The 15,840-nt window shown below is 40.7% G+C and overlaps 2 long non-coding RNA genes across 2 annotated transcripts; both read left to right on the top strand.

Moving 5' to 3' along the window:
- Positions 1–8,292: 8,292 nt before the first annotated feature.
- LOC119990647 lies at positions 8,293–8,939 on the top strand. Its single transcript, XR_005466076.1, has 3 exons — positions 8,293–8,408; positions 8,522–8,596; positions 8,801–8,939. It is a non-coding gene; the product is annotated as an uncharacterized LOC119990647 (long non-coding RNA).
- A 4,237-nt stretch (positions 8,940–13,176) lies between these two features.
- LOC119991758 lies at positions 13,177–15,065 on the top strand. Its single transcript, XR_005466258.1, has 2 exons — positions 13,177–13,518; positions 14,117–15,065. It is a non-coding gene; the product is annotated as an uncharacterized LOC119991758 (long non-coding RNA).
- Positions 15,066–15,840: the final 775 nt, after the last annotated feature.

Raw genomic sequence — 15,840 nt, 5'->3', positions numbered from 1 at the left:
GATAGCAAACAGTGACCCTAACACCATGTCTGACAATAGCAGCTAACGTCCCCTCTTATACTTGTTTTACTGTATTCATGACGTCATTTCTTGACAGGAACTTCCTTTTACCAAGCAATGGCGCTGTAACGCCCCGACCTGAAATGAGTTACTTTTGGTATCATTTTAATCAATCTACTAATTAATTAAATCATCAAAAATTTCGACAGCACCTCTTCCATTATGGAGAATACCAATCTGGAGTCAATGCGCAACAAATATCACAATTACATCCTCAAACCTAGGCAGGGCCTCAGGCAATCTTGCAATTCATATCACAAATGCATTCTCAAATCTAAGCAGGGCCTCAGACCACCTAATAAATCATATCATCAATAAATTCTCAAATCTAGGCAGGGCCTCAGGCCACACAACAATCACATATAAATTCTCCACACATAATAACATATATAATCAAACAACCCGTACAAAGAGCAATCGTGCATGCAAAATCAATCATCAGAACACGAAGTCCACAAACTCGGTTCAGGAGTCCCGATCACATGGAGCACCCTCCCAACCGTCCATCCAACCATCAAATTGAGCTGTCACACAACATGTCTCAACCAAGGAAACAAGTACGACAAAATACTAAAAACATAGTTAAATTTTCAAACCATCTAGTCCTATTACTTTCCAGGAGCCTATCTATGTCACGCACGCTCCTCCTGATCCGCAACCCTGGTACTGAAACTAGACTCACCTACGAGGAGGGAATAAGGAAAAGAAAATAAAAGGGTGAGTGAAAGGCCCAATAGGGAATAATAAACAATGAATGAATAATATAAGGCTGAAATATTAAAGAAACGCATAAATGCAATAATATGATAACTAACATCATGTATGTAATACCCCGTCTCAAAATAAAAATAAATAAAATATAGAATAATAAAAATAAAATCAATAAATTGGCTTTAATTATAAAAAGAATAAAATTATAGGGTAAAAATAATTATTGGGAGGATTTAAAGAATATAGGAAATTATTTTTGGGACAAAAAGTTAAAAGAGAGAAAAAATAAATAATTTAGATTTTTTTTTAAAAAAATAATAAAACATAAATGGGTGAGGGCGCATCACGGCCCTCACCCGTGTGTTTTAAAAACAAGAAAAGTTAAACACTTTTCTTTGTTTGCTCCAACCACCCACCCATGGCAGCCATTCTTAGGTGGACACACACACTTGCTTTGATTTTCTACAAGAAAGAGAAGGATTAAGGTAATTTTGAACCTAGGGTTGTGGGTTTAAATGGGTTTTGGGGATTTTGATTCTTTGTTCACTAACTCAAAATTAGGCTCTAATCTTCTTATATTATTAGGTACAAGTGTGGTTCTTGAATCAATTCAAGAGAAAGCATGAAATTCTTAAGTTGGTGGAACTAACAAAAATCAAGGTAAGGGTTAGTGACTCTAATTGCTTTAATTAAGGTTGGGTTAAGATGAAAAATAATATTGTGATATGAATTTAATTGTTTAACCTTAGAGAAATAAGGTAGAAGATGAATTTAGTGAAAATGGGGATATTGTGTAGTATGGAATGTGAGATTTGAAAGGATTGGTGAACATGGAAAATTAATGGAGCTTATCTTAATGAATAGGTTAGCGAATTGGCATGAAGTGTACTTTGCTTCCTTGGTGAGGATTGCGTGTTTACTTCGAGGTAGGGATTTCTTACTCTTTTTATTTCAAAACATTTTCAAGCCACCGAATTGCTTGAATGGTAAGTTTGGTTTCCGTCTCGATCCTTCCCGAGGGGAAACATGCTCTTGCATGCTTACCATTGTTCCTTTGCATTATTGTCAATTTATTGGTGATTTAATTTGATGAATATATAACCTTGGAATGCTTGGTCATAAATCGGGCATTATGTAAATCTTCATGCATCACGACGAATGAATTTTTTTATATATATGTGTTGCACGAATGACATGAATTATAAGAATTTACATTAGACGCATGGTGGGTTCCAAGGGTGGTCCCGGGCTCACGTTAGGTGTTGGATGTTAAGTGGGCACGTGCATGGATGATGGATAGGAGGCTTGTGATGATCCTAGTCCATAGGATTCCCGTAGCGGTATTTATTACAGCACGCTGGCTAGTTATTTGACGCTAGGCCAGGCGTGGCAGGCTGAGATATCATTGTGGGGCTAGCAGTGAGTGGTTGTGACCACATGTGTGTCAACCTTCTCTCTAGTGGTTTGTGATTTACGATATTGGATGACTAGTTTTGGTTGGATGCTAGAGAGAGAGGTAGTGCGGGTGGATTCTCGTCGGCTTATCGTCACAAGACGGGAATCTGATCCGCCAGCTTGGGTGTCATTGGAGGTGGATATGGAGGTTCAGTTGGGTTGATCGGGTACATTAGTTTGCGTTGCATTTTGTTGCATTGATTAAACGTTGTTTCTTCTCCAACCTTATTGTTCTTTACTTGTCTTCTAATATTTATCCCTACTAAGCCTTTTGCTCACCCTATCTACTTTCCCTCCCCACAGGTGAGACAGGATCTAGTGCACAGGCCGCGGATCAGTAGGAGGACGCTTGACGGAGGTGGCCTGGACTTTTGTGTTTATTTGATGTTGGTATGTTTTAGTTGTTTAAGTACATTGATGTACTATGGTTATCATTGGATTGATGTATGGTGTTGTTTTTGTTGGCCGGGAGTGGTAGCCGTGACTACTGTGTGTTGGATGATGATGATGGGGTATAAGTTTGATGGTGGACCTACGAGTTGGTTGATTTTGATGATATTAGAAGTGTTTTCTTGGTATATGATCTGTTTACAGGTTGGTTTCCCCAATTTATGGGGAGATGCTGCCGAAATGTTTGGAAAATTTTATGTTGATTTGGGATGTAACGCGTGGGATGCATGTGGTTGTGTTTGGTGTGTTGGTTTTTGTGTATTTGTCATTTTCTTCACGCTCCGCGGATCGGGGAGTGAGAATTTGGTATCGAAGCCAGGTTGGCTCTATTTGGGTCCTAGGGAGTGGGTCAGTATGCATGTGTGAGTGTGTTTGTTGTGTTGTGGTTATATATGATTCTCCAGGCCACGTCACGACCTCTGCTGATCCGGTATGTTTTCTTTAATCCCGTAAATCCTCGAATCGCCTTTGTATTGACGGAAAGTTGTGTCTTCTGTGCTACAGATGGACACACGTAGGATTATTCGTTCCCGCGATGGGGGACGTGGGGGAAAGCAGGGACACGTGTCTTCCGAGGACGTAATAGTCAGGGGATTATTGAGGATCGGAACAGCCGAGTCGATTAGGCTGGACACACATTTATTTCCAGAGTTGAGTGTGATGGATCCTCCAGTGGAGAAGGAGGATTTAGGTAAGGAGCTTGGAGATGAGCCGACACTCGTGCATGAGATAGGTGAGGAGGTACCAGCCCCTACCCAGCCTGCAATAGCAACGCAGCTTGCTCTACTTTTGGCAGCGCAGGAACAGCCCATAAGGAGAATGTCAGAGATGATAGGGGTTGTTACTCGACTAGTGCAGACTCAGACTGCACGAGCACCAAAGGTCCACAGTGAGGGACAGACTTCAGGGGTACAGGGAGATGAGCAAGGTATGTAGAGACCTAGACGAGAGTTGACAGAGTTGGATGAGCTACGCAAGACTGATCCACCCACTTTTACAGGTGATACGGATGTGGCACGTGCATATGAGTGGATTCGGCAGATGTCACGTCGGTTTGAGACTTTGGGGATTCCGGATGAAAGACGTGCATTGCTGGCTTCATATTATCTAAGGGGGGCAGCTTATGACTTGTGGGATTCATTAGAGCACAGGAGAGAGACGTTGATGTGGCTATCATTTGATGAGTTATTCATGCAGTATTTTGTGCCACAGTCTTATCGTATGGATAGAGCCCGTGAGTTCTTGACATGTCAGCAGACTCCGGATGTGACTGTGAGTCATTATGAGAGGAAGTTTGAGGAGCTATACAAATTTGGTAGGAGGTATGAGCCAGATGAGGCAAGCAAGGCAGAGCAATTCAGACAGGGGTTGCTTCCTGCTATAGCTACACATTTAGTGGGATTGAGGTTGCAGACTTATGCTGATATGGTGGAGACGGCCTTACAGTATGAGATGAGTTTCAGGGAGTCTCAGAGGTACTGGGATACGCATAGAGGCCGAACAACATCTGTGGCAGGTACTTCTTCTAGAGGAGGTCAGAAGAGACAAAGGACCAATGGGCAGAGACATTAGGGACAGAATGGAGGTCGAGGTAGAGATCAGAGGCCACGAGGTGGCAGAGGTACACATCAGGGGCAGAGGATTTGTTATTGATGTGGACGTTCTGGACATTTGAGAGCACAGTGTACAATTCAGGGAGTGGAATGTTTTCGATGTAGTAGGGTTGGACACCGGATGGTAGATTGTCCTTAGCTTGAGCGAGGAGGACAGCATGATCAGTACTTACCAGTACCACCAGCTCGTCCAGCCCTCCCTGCACCCCCTACTACATCTACACCATCAGGGAGGGGACGACCACCGGCTAGGCAGCCGCAGCCGCATACTTTGACTCATGGACGAGCATTTGCTCTTACTCACCAGACAGCACCAGAGCATCCGAACTTTGTTGGGGGTATGTTCCTTGTTTCAAATTGTTGGGCTAGAGTGTTATTTGATTTGGGTGCTACTAGTTCCTTTATTACATCTTCATTTGCATTGGCTTTGGGTTAGAGGTGAGACCGATGAGGCGAACAATAGTGGTAGACTCGTCGTTCGGACATTTCACCCGTATCCAAGGCTATTGCATATGCATGTGTCGGTTTGGTGATATCAAGTTGACCGCTAATTTGTATGTTCTTGACTTCCAAGATTTTGATGTAATCTTGGGAGTAGATTGGTTGATGGAGCAAAAAGCAGTTTTAGACTTTTGGGAGAGGAGGATTACTTTAAATGCGCCTGGTGGGGTGGTGATTCAATTGAGGGGATCGAGGGGTGTTCCTTGTCCACATTTTTTGGACAACCCCTCCTACGCTGATTGTTCAGTGGTGAGTTTGACTACTTCTACACCTAGTGGCGAGGTGATTGCCCCGACACTTGTAGTGGAGGAGTTCATAGATGTTTTTCCTAAGGATTTGCCAGGTCTGCCTCCACGGAAGGAGATAGAGTTTGTCATAGATTTGCTTCCGAATACGAAGCCAATTTCAATTGCTCCGTATCGGATGACTCCAGTAGAGTTGAGGGAGTTGAAGGTATAGTTGGAGGATTTGGAGAAAAAGAAATTTTTTAGACCGAGTGTTTCACAGTGGGGAGCACCGGTGTTATTTGTGAAGAAGAAAGATGGCACGTTACGTATGTGCATTGATTATCGACAGTTGAATCGGGTGACTGTGAAGAATAAGTATCCGTTGTCGAGAATCAACGACTTGTTTGATTAGTTGAGAGGAGCATGACACTTTTCAAAGATTGATTTGCGATCGGGCTATCATCAGTTGAGGATTCGGGAGGAGGATGTTTCAAAAACAGCATTTAGAACTCGATGTGGACACTATGAGTTCTTGGTGATGCCATTTGGGCTTACAAATGCCCCGACAGCGTTCATGGACTTGATGCAGCGGGTTCTTCACCCATTTCTGGATCGTTTTGTGATTGTATTCATAGATGACATTCTAATTTATTCACCTACAGTAGAGGAGCATGAACAACATTTAAGAATAGTATTGCAGACTTTGAGAGAACATCGGTTGTATGCAAAACTAAGCAAGTGTGAATTCTGGGTGACAAAGGTGAAGTTCTTGGGCCATGTGATTACTCAGAAGGGAGTGGCAGTTGATACATCGAAAGTGGAGGCGGTAGTAAAGAGGGAGCGACCTAAGAATGTTATGGAGATACGGAGTTTCTTGGGGCTAGCTGGTTATTATAGGAGATTTATTCAGGATTTCTCCCGTGTTGCTTTATCATTGACTCGTCTTACGTGAAAGGGAGTTCCGTTTGTGTGGTCGGAGGAGTGTGAGTTGGCTTTTCAGGAGTTGAAACAAAAACTCACATCTTCACCGGTGTTGATTGTTCCGAAGAGAGATGTGGGGTATCAGGTGTATTGTGATGCGTCTAAATTTGGACTAGGATGTGTATTGATACAGCATGGAAGAGTTGTAGAGTATGGTTCGCGATTGTTGAAGACATACGAACATAATCACCCAGTGCATGACCTAGAGTTGGCAGCGGTAGTATTTGCATTGAAGCAGTGGAGATATTACTTGTATAGAGAGAGATTTGAGGTGTTCTCAGATCACAAGAGCCTCAAGTATCTCTTCACGCAAAAGGAGTTGAATCAGAGGCAACGAAGGTTGATGGAGTACTTAGAGAATTATGATTTCTCATTGAATTACCATCCAGGGAAGGCAAATGTAGTTGCGAATGCCATAAGTAGGAAGAACCGAGTTACGAGGTTGGTGATGCGAGAGTGGGAGATGTTGGGGACGGTTGATAGTTTTGGGTTGGAGCTACAAGAGCAGGGTAGCCAAATGTACTTGGGGAGCATTGTTACTCATCCTGTATTGATCCAGAGAGTAATAGATGCTCAAATTGGAGATGCTACATTTGATACTTTCGAAGAGGAGAGTGGTTGGATTAGAGGCACGGATGGAGGAGTACGATGTGCAAGTAGATTGATAGTACCCGAGGATGAGGAGTTACGTGAGGAGATTTTGAGAGAGGCGTATTATTCAAGATTTGCTATGCATCCAGGGGGTACCAAGATGTATAGGGATTTGCATAGACAGTTTTGGTGGAGAGGTATGAAGGCAGATGTGGCAAGGTATATTGCGAAGTGTCTTACTTGTCAGCAGGTGAAGGCGGAGCACCAGAGACTGGCGGGGTTGTTACAGCCACTTCCGGTAGCAGAGTGGAAATGGGAACATATCACGATGGATTTTTTGACAGCATTGCTGAGATCTCCTCGTGGCATGATGCAATATGGGTGATTGTGGATAGATTGACAAAATCGACACATTTTCTTCCGATTAGCAAGACGGACACGTTGGAGTCTTTGAGCCGATTATACATTCATGAGATTGTGAGGTTGCATGGAGTCCCACTTTCTATAGTATCAGATAGAGATCCGCGATTTACTACTAGGTTTTGGGAGAGCTTGCAGGAGGCATTGGGAACAAAACTGTGTTTCTCAACTGTGTTTCATCCGGAGAGTGATGGTCAGAGTGAGCGGACTATTCAGATATTGGAGGACATGCTTCGGGCATGCGTTATGGATTTCGGGGGTAGTTGTGAGCATAATATGCCTTTGGTGAAGTTTGTATACAACAACTCCTACCAAAGTAGCATTGAAATGGCACCATATGAAGCTTTGTATGGGAGACCTTGTAGATCACCATTGTGTTGGGTGGAGGTTAGAGAAACAGCATTATCAGGTCCAGATTTGGTGAAAGAAACGCAAGAGAAGGTGGAGGGAATACGAAAGCGTTTACTTACGGCTCAAAGTAGGCAAAAGTCCTACGCCTACCGAAGAAGAAGACCATTGGAGTTTGTGGTGGGTGATAAAGTGTTCTTAAAGGTGAGTCCACGTAGGGGAATTCAGAGATTTAGCAAGCAAGGGAAGTTAGCTCCGCGGTATATTGGACCGTTTGAGATTTTAGAGCGGATTGGACCGGTGGCATATCGGTTGGCTCTTAACGTGTTTCATGTGTCAGTGTTGAGGAAATATGAACCGGATCCATCACATGTGTTGAATTGGTCCGCTTTAGAGGTGGAAAAAGATGGGACGTATATTTTACAACCGTTGCGAATTTTGGATAGACGGGAAAAGGTTACGAGATCGAGTGTAATTCCATTAGTAAAAGTGTTATGGTTGCATCACGGGACGGAGGAAGCGACGTGGGAGTTGGAGTCCAAGATGCGGGAAAAGTATCCCGATTTGTTCATATCCACAGGTACGTAGGTGAATTTCGAGGGTGAACTTTTTATAAGGAGGGGAGGATATAATACCCCATCTCAAAATAAAAATAAATAAAATATAGAATAATAAAAATAAAATGAATAAATTGGCTTTAGTTATAAAAGAATAAAACTGTAGGGTAAAAAGAATTATTGGGAGGATTTAAAGAATATAGGAAATTATTTTTGGGACAAAAAGTTAAAAGAGAGAAAAAATAAATAATTGAGTTTTTTTTTTTAAAAAAAAATAATAAAACATAAATGGGTGATGGGTGAGGGCGCATCACACCCCTCACCCATGTGTTTTAAAAACAAGAAAAGTTAAACACTTTTCTTTGTTTGCTCCAACCACCCACCCACAGCAGCCATTTTCGGCGATTCTCCGGCGAAGCTCCGGGCGGCAAGGGTCATTCTTAGGTGGACACACACACTTGCTTTGATTTTCTACAAGAAAGAGAAGGATTAAGGTAATTTTGAACCTAGGGTTGTGGGTTTAAATGGGTTTTGGGGATTTTGATTCAAAGGGAGTTTTCTTTGTTCACTAACTCGAAATTAGGCTCTAATCTTCTTATATTATTAGGTACAAGTGTGGTTCTTGAATCAATTCAAGAGAAAGCTTGAAATTCTTGAGTTGGTGGAACTAACAAGGTTCAAGGTAAGGGTTAGCGACTCAAATTGCTTTAATTAAGGTTGGGTTAAGATGAAAAATAATATTGTGATATGAATTTAATTGTTTAACCTTAGAGAAATAAGGTAGAAGATGAATTTAGTGAAAATGGGGATATTGTGTAGTATGGTATGTGAGATTTGAAAGGATTGGTGAATATGAAAAATTAATGGAGCTTATCTTAATGAATAGGTTAGCGAATTGGCGTGAAGTGTACTTTGCTTCCTTGGTGAGGATTGCGTGTTTACTTTGGGGTAGGGATTTCTTACTCTTTTTATTTCAAAATATTTTCAAGCCACCGAATTGCTTGAATGGTAAGTTTTGGTTTCCGTCTCGATCCTTCCCGAGGGGAAACAAGCTCTTGCATGCTTACCATTGTTCCTTTGCATTATTTTCAATTTATTGGTGATTTATTTTGATGAATATATAACCTTGGAATGCTTGGTCATAAATCGGGCATTATGTAAATCTTCATGCATCACGACAAATGAATGTTTTGATATATATGTGTTGCACAAATGACATGAAGTATAAGAATTTATATTAGATGCATGGTGGGTTCCGAGGGTGGTCCCGAGCTCACGTTAGGTATTGGATGTTATGTGGGCACGTGCGTGGATGATGGATAAGAGCCTTGTGATGATCCTAGTCCATAGGATTCCCGTAGCGGTATTTATTACTGCACATTGGCTAGTTATTTGATGCTAGGCCAGGCGTGGCAGGCTGAGATATCACTGTGGGGCCAATAGTGAGTGGTTGCGGCCACATGTGTGCCAACCTTCTCTCTAGTGGTTTGTGATTTACGATGTTGGATGACTGATTTTGGTTGGATGCTAGAGAGAGAGGTAGTGCGGGTGGATTCTCGTCGGCTTATCGCCACAGGGCGGGAATCTGGTCCGCCGGCTTGGGTGTCATTGGAGGTGGATATGAAGGTTCGGTTGGGTTGATCAGGTGCATTAGTTTGCGTTGCATTTTGTTGCATTGATTAAACGTTGTTTCTTCTCCAACCTTATTATTCTTTACTTGTCTTCTAGTATTTATCCCTACTGAGCCTTCTGCTCACCCTATCTACTTTCCCTCCCCACAGGTGAGACAATATCTAATGCACAGGCCGCGGATCAGCAGGAGGACGCGTGACGGAGGTGGCCTGGACTTTTGTGTTTATTTGACATGTGTGTGTGGATTTATATATATGTATGGTGTGATGTTGCTATGTTTTAGTTGTTTAAGTACGTTGATGTACTATGGTTATGGCTGGATTGATGTATGGTGTTGTTTTTGTTGGCAGGGTGGTGGCCGTGACTACTGTGTGTTGGATGATGATGATGGGGTATGTGCTTGATGGTGGACCTACGGGTTGATTGATTTTGATGATATTAGAAGTGTTTTCTTGGTATGTGATCTGTTTACAGGTTGGTTTCCCCAATTTATAGGGAGATGCTGCCGAAATTTTTGGAAAATTTTATGTTGATTTGGGATGTAACGCGTGGGATGCATGTGGTTGTGTTTGGTGTGTTGGTTTTTGTGTATTTGTCATTTTCTTCACGCTCCGCGGATCGGGGCATGACAATGTGCACCCAAACCACAAGTAGATAGCAACACCATGCGGGATCGTAACTTGGCCCACGGGCATCCCAATACTCATTGGGACCCTGAACAGCCCAACGGCATCATCACATGGTGCCTCAAGTACATTTGAAATCCTGACTCGGCCCATCGGAGTTCCCATATTCATGGAAACCCTGAATAGCCCAACAGTATTCCACATTTCACATCAATCAAACCTAGGAGATGTACGGGTCCATACCCGACATCCACCGTGCAACTACAATCCATGTCCAACATGGTTAAGCAACGAAATATACATACAACCTACATATATATACTACTACATGATGCATGTTCAAGAATAATCCATGCTTAATAAAAGACTGAACATGTAGGGTATGCAATGTAACTCAAGTCATACAACAAAGTAATGACAATGTGGTTGCTCTCCCTTAGGGACAGTTAAGGTGAGAACGAAAATGATAACGAACAATGAGAAAAGATAAACATTCTTAATAGGAAGACATATTCAAGGAAATAGCAAAGAGGTGAAATTTCCGAACTTCGCACTCTAAAAATTAGCTATGTAAACCAATACTCAATCTTGAATTCTCCGGCCTTAATCAACCTATTATTCGGTAAGTCGATCCTCCAATCAATATACAAACAACTTCAATTTCACATAACTAACACAAATTAACCCAATAAATCAAGAAACCATTACCTTCTCTTACCCAAAACTTTCCAAGTTCTTGCACTTCACCTACTCAAGCTTGCTACTCTAATCAACAATAGAATCTAGAAATACAACCATAAACAAGTCTAAATCAACCTATTAAATCACTAATTTCATCTAATTTAAAGATTTTCCCCCAAATCTACAAAACCCATAAAAACCTTAGAATCCCAAATCACCCAATCTCTAGATACTAGCTTTTAGGTTTAAGGAAACTTACCAAAGTTGTAGAGACAAGTAGAAGGAAGGGATTCAAGCTTCCTTCAGGCCTCAAATGATGTAGGAACTCATGGATTTGAGTTTGGGTTCAAACCTTGAAAGATTATAACAAAGAGAGGAATTTAAGAATATGTAAGCTAGAGAGAGAAGTCATGAATCCAACTTGAAACAACTTGAAAGAGGACAATCTTACCTTGGTTAATGATCTTAGATTGATGGAAGGGAGGAAATTTGAGAGAAAACGGGGTTTAGGGTTTGTTTAGGTCAGGTATTTGAAGAGAAATTACGAAATGAGTGTTTTTAAAACAAGTCAAGCGTGCAGATTTTAGGGAGGTGTCCGGACACCCTGGATGGCCGTCCGGACACCTCTTCCTGAAACCATCTCTGTTTCAATTTCTTCTATGGCTATCTGGATGGCTTTTTAAAGTTGTCCGAACAGTTACACCTGTAGTCACAAATTTTAGTTTTAAAGCCACTCATACACCCCCAAATCACTCGGTATTAATTTCTAATGATTTTAAATATATGTATATACTCAACACAGGTTGATCCTACCTAATTTCTAAAAGAAAAAGAAGTTCGGGGTAGCACATCCTTTCCTCCTTTAAGAAATTTCATCCTCGAAATTTGAAAACGTACCTAAATGTGCGAATAAGTGCGGATATTTCTCCTTCATCTTTGACTCAAGCTCCCAAGTCACCTCTTCCGTGTCGTGATACATCCATAAGACTTTAACCAATGGTATCGCACTTGATCATGTGACCTTGTCCTTTTGATCCAAAATCCTCATCGGTTGAAGAGTGTAGCTTCCATCTTCCTCCACTTCCAATGTGGTCCAATCTATAACATGTGATGGATCCGGCTCATATTTTCATAGCATAGAAACATGAAACACATTATGAACTTTAGCCAATTTTGGCGGAAGTGCCAAACGATAGGCTATCGATCCAACTAGCTAAAGGATTTCAAAAGGACCCACAAACTGCAGTGCCAACTTTCCTTGCTTGCTATACCTTTGAATGCCACGTTGTGGACTAACCTTCAAAAATACCTTATCCCCAACCACAAATTCCAATGGCCTCCTCCTTTTATCCGCATAGGACTTTTGCCTACTTTGAGTCGTGATCAACCTTTTTCTAATCTTCTCAATTCTATCTCTCGCCTCCTTCACCATTTCGGGTCCCGATACCACTTTTTCTCCAACCTCCACCCAACACAATGGTGACCTACAAGGCCTCCCATAAAGTGCTTTAAATGGTGGCATCCCAATACTACTATAGTATGAGTTGTTGTACACAAACTCTGCCAAACGTAGGTATTTCTCTCAATTACCACCAAAATCTTCCACACAAGCACGTAACATATCCTCTAAAATCTAGATAGTCCTCTCACTCTACCCATCACTCTATGGGTGATACGACGTAGTGAAATCTAGCTGTGTCCCTAAGGCTTCCTGCAAACTGCCCCAAAATCTACCCATGAATCTTGGGTCTCGATCCGACACAATGGATAGTGGCACTCCGTGGAGTCACACTATCTCTTGCATGTACAATGTGCTAAATGACTCTAAGGTGTTTGTAGTACCCGATTTTCGTCCGGCCAAACAAAACAAAAAAAAAGAAGAAAAGAGAAGAATAATAATGCAGAAATTCAAAATTCAAGAGCCCGTTTCATAGGCCCACATGCTTACAAAAAATTCAAAACTTGTTTCTTGGACCCATAAGCATACAAAAGTCCTAAGGCCCACCTCTTGGACCGTAAGCCCATAAAAATTCAAACCTAAACCCAAAAGATCTAAACCCTATAAAATATCTAAAAAATAGGACAATTAAATAAATAATAAACAAAAGAAAATCCTTAAGAGAGAAAGGTGGTTCCTTTATTAGGGTTTCACAAAAATAAGGAAAAGACAAAAATGTAAGTCTTGAGGGTTTTAGAGAAAGAGAGAAAAATAGGGTTTTGGGGGGCATTTTGGGATTTTTATGAAATAGAAGATATGTTAAAAAGAGAGGGGCAGCCGCACGAAAAGGGGGGGATTTGGTTTCTTTAGGGAGAAAATCGTGTGAGAGGAAAAAAAAAAGAAAGAAAAAATCGTGCAGGATTTTTTCGAGAAAAAAAGGGAGAAAGGGAGAAAGAAAAAGAAGGAGAAGAGAGAAAACAGAGAAGGAAACCGTGAGAGATAAAGAAGGAAAAAACCAGAGAGGAACCAAGAGATAGAGGGGAGGTGAAATCGACAGGGAGATCGGGAGAGAAAGACTTCACTAAGCACAGAATCAGAGAGAAGATGGCTCACGGATTGAACTCAGTCGAAAACAGATAGCAAAGCCGCATAGAGAGACGGACGAACTCAGTCGTTACACAAAAAATCAGAAGGGAGGAGAGACGAAGTTGAGAAGAGAGGAAGGAGGTAATTTCTAGTTTGTATTTTTGTATTGCGGTTTACTGCTGCGGATTTCGCCAGACTTTTGATACATGAATTTCTGTTTGTATTTGAATCGATATAGTCTTATTCTCTGCTTTCAATATATGGGTTGTATATGGTCTGGGGGTATGATTGGTTTGCTTGCCGATGTTGAGTTTTGATATCTGATTTATGGCATTTGAGCTAGAGAGTCAATTTTGATGAAATTACAGAGTAGTACTTCACTCATGTATCAATGCAATCTGATCCTATTTCTTGTTGGTGTTTTAATGCTGATTGTGCAATTATTGGGTTTCCTATAGGGCAATAATCGGCACATGTAAGGCTGCTGTTTAAATCGGATTCGTCTGTTGGTTTATGCTTTGCTTTGTGTGGTTTGCGTTGACTGTGTGGTGCGTGTTGTTTGTGTTTGTGTGAGCAGAGTAATCTATGTGGACTGTATGGTATAAGAAGATGTATGTTGAGCTGGTTCACGATCTGTCAATCATATATTGTTTGCTGGTTGTTGGTTGCTGGTTGCTGGCTGTAGATTATACTTGTGTTTGAATTGGTTTTGAGCTGATTCCATAGGCTGTGTGCTTAGGTGAGGCAAGCTGAGGTATTCAAAGCCGAGACCCTAAGGTGTGGTGGCTTCATGATGCACTGCATGTTTAATTATCCATAGGAGGGATATCTCACTTTGCTCACGTCTATCTACACAAGAAATTCCCGAATTTATAGTTCTCTTCAACACTTAAAAGGATACATGAATATGAAATTCAAGTGGAACAAAAGTGATATTTCAAAGGTTTCTATCCGGTATGAATAAAGAGTTACAATGTAATTCCAATTCGACAAAGGATTCTCACTAGTTTGTAACACTGATTCATTGATCAATGAATCTATTAAGAAACCGGTGTCTCACATCCTTACTTAGGCAATCACCTGCTTAATGCCAGGCACGGCACCTAATGCCATACAAAGAAATAATACCTTTACAGGTGTCCTCTTCCATTTGAATCATTCTTTGGATCGAATTAAGTATGGGAATTCCATTGTTTTGCTTGCTGCTGGCTGGTGATGATTTATGATTGTGTTTGAGTCGATTTTTGTGCTAAATTTGTTGTGAGGATTTCATGGTTTTATTTGCTATGTGATGGTTAATTCTTAACATGCTGGTTATGTTTGTATATGTCAAGTTGCTAGCATGTTGATTGATAATTTAATCTATGAATTTTCGATCCAAACTTGTTTGAAATACCATGCTATGTACAGCTCAAAAATTGTGTTTGTGTGTGCTAATCTTTTAATATGGTTTTGGTTTGATAAAATTGTGTTTGTGTTTGTTTGGTTGGATGAGGACCGCGCTGGACTTTCGTTTGGGACCGGAGAGTTCATTTGAAGATTGGACTGGGTTTGAGCCACACACGGGCTCCGTGGGCCACATTTTGTATTTTTAATATTTGTTACTTGTATATATTTTTATCTTATTTTTATATATCTTTGTAAAGGCAAATATGTAATAGGGTAGTGAAAATAATGGAAACGTAGTGTAGAGTAGTGTAATTTATATTTATGCATGTTCTTAACATGATTAGTATGCATGTTTAGAGGTTTAGTTTTGCCAATCTATCAATTCAACAATCATGTCTTTACCAACTTTTCACAAAAACAAATTAATGATACTACATTAAAGTCAATTAGGAGGAGGACTTGATGACATTCAGCTCCTGCCTAGACTTTAGTTGTGCTATCCTTATTTAAACAAAATGTAAATGGTAATTTAATTTACTAGATACCTAAATTAAAGTTCATTAGGAGGAGGACTTGATGACATTCAACTTCTGCCTAGGCTTTAATTACGTTATCTTTTCAAATTAAAGTGTCATTTGTATTTCTAAACACAATGATAAATTAATTTACTAGATACCTAGATTAAAGTTCATTAGGAGGAGGACTTGATGACATTTAGCTCCTGCCTAGGCTTTAATTATGTTATCTCTTCAAATTAATGTATCATTTGTACTCGAAAACATAATGGTAACTAAATTGAAGTTAATTAGGAGGAGGACTTGATGACATTCAGCTCCTGCCTATGCTTTAATTATGTTATCTTTTCAAATCAAAATATCATCTATATTGGACAAATAACTTTTCAAGAAAAAGCACATAGATCAATCTAGGTAACCTTTTAGGGAGTTGTGGGGTGTCTAACACCTTCCCCACACTCAATAGACCCCCTTACCCATTTTCTGGTTCGTAAACCATTTTTTAGTGTCCAATTGCACTCAAATCAATTGGTGGCGACTCTAAAACATTTTTCATCCT

This window comes from Tripterygium wilfordii, chromosome 22, assembly GCF_013401445.1.
Source record: "Tripterygium wilfordii isolate XIE 37 chromosome 22, ASM1340144v1, whole genome shotgun sequence".
Classification (NCBI taxonomy): domain Eukaryota; kingdom Viridiplantae; phylum Streptophyta; class Magnoliopsida; order Celastrales; family Celastraceae; genus Tripterygium; species Tripterygium wilfordii.
Note: the sequence above shows the minus strand (reverse complement) of the source record. Positions and strands in the feature narration are given on the sequence as shown.